Here is a 7,255-nt window from a genome sequence, read left to right on the forward strand (position 1 = left end):
AAATAGATCATTTCAACTCTATTTTCATTTACCTAAATTTCAGTAAGGCATTAGAAATGAATGTGAGTCTATATTCAATGACTAGAAGGAAGATGTGTACAAAGTGTCTACTGATTCAGTTGTCTAGGTTATCCATAGTTTTACAGTTCTAAAACGTTATTAGTCCATGAATCTATTCTGTGCAATAAACAGGATCTAATTAAATTGATTAGTAAAACTGCCTTCTACTTGAATGAAAAGAGGAAGTTTTATTTTGACTTTGGAAAAACCATCAGCTATTTGAGAAAGGCTCTACTCCCTCATTGCTAACATTGAAATCCTACTTTTAACCTCATTTAGTGATGTTAATGTACTTAGAAAATATAAAGCCACATAGAGCGTATCATGGGATAAATGAAATATATTTTTTGATTAAAAAAAAAAATCCCTGAGGATGACTTCTAAAGAATATTAAAAATGCAACTAGCTGGACCATGCAGGGTAAGTCACGCTGTTGGGTGTCCAAAAGTCACAGGAGTATAATTTCTTTGAATAACTAACACTTCCAGGAAGCTCTGTGGCTGTGGGCTTCCCTGGACCATCTCAAAGAAGAAAATCATTAGAGGGCACGCTTTTGCAGAGCGCAGGGCCAGGTCATAGTCATCTTTGTGTTTCCCATATCACCTATGATGTTTTACACTTACTGGAAACTTGACATGTCTATTGATTGAACAAAATTGTTTTACTATCAGATAGAATTCCAGGAAATTACAGCCCTCTCCTCTTTTCCTCTTTCTTGGTTCCCTTTCACCTCCACTCATCCTATCATCATTATAAAATGAAACCAAAAAACCCTGACTTCAGCTGTTGAGCAATGTTAGGATCCAGGAGGAATAAGAGATGGTTATATTTATCATACCGTAAATGAGTAATGAAAATAACACTGTAAAGAGATCATGGAAGCTGGCTTTCAGGCAGGGATCTATCACTAACACGCTGTGAGACTGGGGGAGTCAACTTTTCTCCAAGCCACAGCCAATAAAAATAGGTATAGAATATTTTTCCAGTTCTGTAACTAATCTATAATAAACAGGTGTCCAATCCACAGCCCTAGGACTGCCCTAGCCTCTTCAGGACTCTATATCTATCCCAGGAAGCAGGTAAGAAGGAAAGAAAAATAAAAACCAAAACAAATTCATATTTTTACTAATTATTTTGACACTATGTTTGAAAGCAAGAAACATTAGTTTCTTTGAAAGAGTTAAATAGGCATTATAATTAAACACGCGAAGGCACTCCAATCAACCAAGAACAATACATTTGATATTAATATGTGTGTGTGTGTGTGTGTGTGTGTGTGTGTGTGTGTGTGTGTGTATTTGTGTGTTTGAGTTGAGAGTCTCACCGTTTCCAGGTTGGAGTGCATTGGAACAATCATGGTTTATAGTAGCTTCAGCCTCCTGGGCTTAGGTCATCCCCCTGCTTCAGCCTCCCAACTAGCTGGGACTATAGGCATGCGCCACCACACTCAGCTAATTTTTAAATTTAATTAAATAATTTTTTGTAGAGACAAGGTCCTGCGCTGTTGCCCAGGCTGGTCTCAAACCAGCCAGGCTGGACTCAAGTGATCCTCCTGCCGTAGTCTCTCAAAGTGCTGGGATTACAGGCGTGAGCCACCACATCCAGCAGATATTAATGTTTTTTGAAAGATAAATTGCTAGAGCCTTTTTGTTGACTGTATTAGTGAACTCGCATCTGCCCATAACCAGATTGGTCATTCTTGTCATATAAACTTTCAGCGGTAGTCAGTATACAGTCCAAAGAGGTTGCATTCTCCACCTTGCCAGTACACAGTCCATAATTTTTCAAGACCAAAACACTTGGTGAAATGTGTATCTTTACCATTTGCTTATAGCGTTTGAGCCCAAACATTTCTAGGCCTTATATCTAAGCCAAGGATTTTGTGTTCATTTTTATGATGAAATGCAGATTTCCTATTAAAGGCAACTACTTCAATTAGAAATATTGAGTGTGATGGTACTTTAAAATATTTGCAATCAGCTGGACTCGGTGGCTCAGCCTGTAATCCCGCGTCTTTGGGAGGCTGAGGTGAGTGGATTACCTGAGCCCGCGGGTTCGAGACCCACCTGGGCAGGCAAGACCTCATCTCTACAATAAATTAAAAAAAAATTAGCCGGGTGTGGCAGTGCGTGCCTGTAGTTCCAGCTACTTGGAAGGCTGAGGCGGAAGGATCGTCGGAGCCCAGCAGGTCGAGGCTGCGGTAGCCAGGAGCGGCCACTGCACTCCAGTCTGGGCGACAGAGTGAGACTCCAACTCAAAAATAAAATAAAATAAAATAAGATATTTGCAATCGATTAGTTTGGGAAGCTGAGAAAATAAGAAAACCAAGAAAAAATTTGAAAATATGGAATAAAATGTTAAAACTCTGAATGGGTAAATTGCTACTTGCTTGAAATTCATAACTCTCAGTTGCTAGTTCTGAAACACAAAGCAACGTTCAAGGGAATATTGTGCTTGATCCTCTGTACCTTCCAGTGAAACTATCTAACCATAGCCTTTTGCATATTAATATATTTTCAGTGACTGATTGTGTGAGAAATGTTGGCATTTTCCCACTGTTTTCTTACTTCATGCATCATCTGGGCCTTCTGTCCTTGTTTCCTTACAGTTCAAAGCCTTCTCCTCTCTGAAGGCATTGTTTGTTTGACATGAAGAATAGACTTTAGCAAAACTAATTACATAAAATGCAGGGAAAACCTAAATCTCAATTATGGAATAATTAATTATAAAACCATGAAGTAGAGTGATCATACTTGAAGCTGTGTTTCTTCAATAAAAATTCTCTCAACAATTCATTTTCAGCTACATTATGATCTTCAGTGTTCTCATTCTTCACGTTTTTACAGCAAGTGTCTCTAAGTAATTGACTCAATCAACAATTACTTAAGGATTATAAATTATGTGCCAGGCATGGATCTATGCTCTGCAATTATAGCACTGAATGAAGGAATAATGTCCTGCTCTCATGAAGCTTACACATTAGCTGGGGAGGAAGACAATAAACAATTAAATATTAATTTCTGGTGGAGATGGGAGTTGGAAGGACAAATAGAGGGGAGCAGCTGAGGGTAACAATCACAGAGCGTGATATTTTTTAATACGGTGATCACGAAAGGTCTGGTAAGATGACACTCAGGCAGAAGTATTTTGGGGGGGAAAAGAAACCCTTGGCCCTAGACCTTATCCACATTCTTCACTTCAGTTTGGCCATTAAGAGGGCTGATGTTTTGGTGCCTAACTGTGGTTTCTCATCTGACTAAAAACCATACAGCAATGGTTCTCAACTGGGGGTGATCTTGTTCCCAGGGGACATTGGACAATGTCTGAAGATATTTTTGATTCTCCCAACTAAGGAGGAGGTTACTACTTGCATCTAATGGGAAGAGGCTGGAGATAGTGAAAAACATTCTATAATGAACAGAGACAGCTTGCCAGAACAACAAATGACCTGATACAAAGTGTCAGTAGGACTGAAGTTGAACAACCCTGCCATAGAGATGGAGATCTGACATTTTCAAAACCCTCAATACCTACATAAGAGAAAATATAAACACCAGAGTGTCATCCTTTGAGCATCTATGCATAGCACTAATGATTTATTTACAAAACATTCTCAGTGATCCATTAAAGCAAGATATAATTACTAATATTTCATTGTCAGTTAAAAAAACTGTATCCTATAATTAAAATCTGCACTAATTTCAAGTCTTCAGTCCAAATTATTAAATTTTAAAAAATGAGTTGCAACTCAAATGATGTGCTGCTATTTGAACGAAAAATTTCAGATGGTAATGATTGCTGGGTAAAAAGTGAGGTGAAGGGGATGCATGAGAAAACCACTTAATAGACAAGAGTTTAGCTCCATAAGCAAAATTTTTTTTTTTTGAGTTGGAGTCTCACTCCATCACTCAGGCTGGAGTGCAGCGGCATGCTTACTGACACCCTAGTGTTGACCTGTTGGGTCCCAGCGATCCTTCTGCCTCAGCCTTCCAACTAGCTGGAACTACAGGTGCATGCTACCACACCTGGCTAATTTTTTATTTATTGTAGAAACAAGGTCTCGCCAAGTTGCCCAGGCTGGAATCAAACCCACAGGCTCAGGCAATCCACTCACCTTGGCCTCCCAAAGTGCTGGGATTACAGGCTGAGCCACAGAGCCCGGCCCATAAGCAAATATTTAGCTCTCCACAACTAAGAGGTAAGCAGAAAAGAGAGTTGATTAGTTTGGCAGCTAAGCACCTAAGTAAGATTCAACATTAAAATGTTCAGTTTGTATTTTGTCATTGGAAAATCTGGCTGGTACGAAGACTTCTATAATTTTAACTCATGAACATGTTTACTAAAACTATTTTAAGATGCCATCTGCCCAGGCGTCTCTTCCAATACAAGTGTAATCACATGTTAAGAGGAAAGGAAGAAAAAGACATTCAGTTTTGTTTCTTAAGGCAAATGTGGAGATAGCATTTCATATATCAATTGCAGATATCTTTTACAAGCCGTCTCTAAGATGAGAATAGTATATCTTAAACATTCTGTCACTGGAAAAAGAGCAATGCCTTCCTATCACACTGTCACCATGAAAACAAGTGACAGAAAAAGGAAGCTAATGTTGTGGAATGCAACATACATACTGGTGAGTGACGCAGACAGCTGGAGGGCACATGGCTGTGTGAGGCTCTAAAGTCAGAACTGAGGCCTTTCACCACCACTTACCTGAAGAATAACCATGGCCAGGTTCTGTACCCTTCCTATAAGCCCCCATCCCTTTGTATGCAAATTGGGGATACTAGTCATCAAAAGTTCCCTAAGAACTGACCTGAGACAATGTCTGAAAGTCTTCCCACTTCACCAGACACTCCATAAGGACTCAATCATGACTGACCGCTATTAGCTGCAAGTGGATTAAAAGGGTCCTGCATTTTCTTGAGTACTCAAATCCACATCCAATGATCTGAATCGTGGTGACGAGATGCCGGACCTCAACTAGCAGGAGCCCCCTGGAAGCCAAGAGTGGTCATTCCTGTGGACACCATCTGAGCACCTGTGTACTGGGAGCAATGAATCCTGCTGGGATGAACAGAGCGGTTGCTGGTTCCACTTGATCATTCCCCAAACCACACAGCTCAGTCTTCCTGTTTCTATCCCTTGACCTAAGTACTTGGGTGACAAGGCAGCAGTGGATAGGCCATTGAGGAGAAGGGTAGAAAAAAAGAAAGGCGAAACAACAAAAAATTTTATAATTTTGGGTATATTATTAATACTGATGTTTAGCAACTGATCAGGTCCATAGCCTGATCAGTGTGAGAATGGGCAGCTGATGGGCGAACAGCTAAAATCCTAAACACCCTATGCATCATCATTCACAGAAGTATTAATTCCACTCTCCTAGAGAGAAAGGTGGCTTGAAGACAAAAAGTCTATTTTATTTAAGTTTACTACAGAAACTGCCTTTATTTTATAATCCTTGAACTTCAGATTCAAGAAGCAGATCTGTAAGAGATAAAGGATTTTGGAAGCAATTAAATTCAGAATGGGCTATTGATATTTAAGTACCAGTTGCTCTCAAATATCTCCTCCTGGGCAACATTTCCAAGCTACGAGGGTGTTTCACAAGCCTGGAGCCTGCTCAAGGACAATGGAGTTTCCTATAGAACTCCAAGAGATGAAGGCTCTTGCTGCTCTTTTGAGGAAGCACTGAAGGATTCAATGACAAGAACCAAAGAAAATCATACTGTTTTCCACATAAAAGTGCAAAATAAACTGAAGGTTCACTGCACTTGGCTTGAATTCAGGCAGAGTTCATTTAAAACTAGGGATTGGGTCAATTTGGAAAGGCTTAAACTTGACTCTTTAAAATGGGTTTGACTTTTCAATACACTAAAACAGCTGAAAGTCTTACCAAACTGGGAAATATATTGTTCCTTTTGGTAAAAGTAACATAAAACTATAAAAAAAGAATATGAATAATGTTGATTTTTATATTTCAGAACATGCACATCTGATTTTTTATGTATTAGTTAGAAAATACCAATGACTAAGGTGGCTGATTTAACTGACCCCAGTGCTTTACCCTGAAAATTGCAAACAACTTAAGTTTTAAAATCTTCACCGAGGCCAGGGAATTGAGATTGTCCAACCTGTAAGCTCTGTATACTTCTCTTTCAACACTTTAAAAATACACCTTGTCGGTTTTAAGAGAGATAAGGTACTGATTATCCTTACTGGTTAGCCAAGACATAAAGTAGAAATTTCTGGCACTAGAGATTCTAACTTTAAGTATGTCCTTGCTTACGGTAAAGCAGGCTCTTGGGGTTGAAAAAAAGGGAGGGGTGGTGCAATAGAAATGCATTAAAAAACGTTTTTCTTCCTTCTTAGTCCATGATCACTTGATTCAATTTATGAATGCCTAATCCCTGTGTAACCTTAAATTCCAAGATACTAAAGTTAATTTATGTAGGCTCTCATGAAAGTAGCCTGAAAATCAGCTTAATAAACAGGTATTACTCACCATCAGCAAGTGTCCCATAAATCTGTCTAGACACAGGTGATGAAGTAGTAAAATTTACTTTAAATTTTCCAAGGAATTATTGTAGGATCATGTGTTTTTGAATAATTAAGTATAAATGTTCACATATAATCACAAAAGGGGTCACTGAAATGGTTATCTATGCATGTAGAACAAAGCAATAGTAAATACTGAGGATTGATGTGCTGATTACTTTAAATTCAGGTCAACATTCTAAGTTATTTTCATGGCTGCTATAAATATTTTGAAAAACATTCGTTTGCTTCGAGGTGTCAACAGTTCTCAACAGTCTTACCTGGAGATTCCTAGTATTGCTGATGAAACATAGGAACAGAAGCTTTCCTAGTGACAGAAGAGAGAGGTTTTTACTGGAAGAAACTGGAATATTTTGTCACTCCCTTCTACTCATTCCCATTCCTATCAACCATTTAATAATTCTCACCAGTAACTCAGTATAAATAAGGGGAAAACAAGATGGTTTTCTATGTTCACATATACAATGAGCAAGTACTATCAAATACTACTTACACATTTGGCTTCTCGGTATTTAGAGTAATTCAGTCACATCTTGACCCCTCTTCATCCATCTCATATACAAGAATCACAGCAGAATTTCCATGATCTCCACTGAACAACCAAAATAAAACTCAACACATGGAAAAAATACCT

The sequence above is a fragment of the Carlito syrichta genome, unplaced genomic scaffold (assembly GCF_000164805.1).
Source record: "Carlito syrichta isolate Samal-C Ts95f unplaced genomic scaffold, Tarsius_syrichta-2.0.1 Scaffold315711, whole genome shotgun sequence".
Lineage (NCBI taxonomy): Eukaryota > Metazoa > Chordata > Mammalia > Primates > Tarsiidae > Carlito > Carlito syrichta.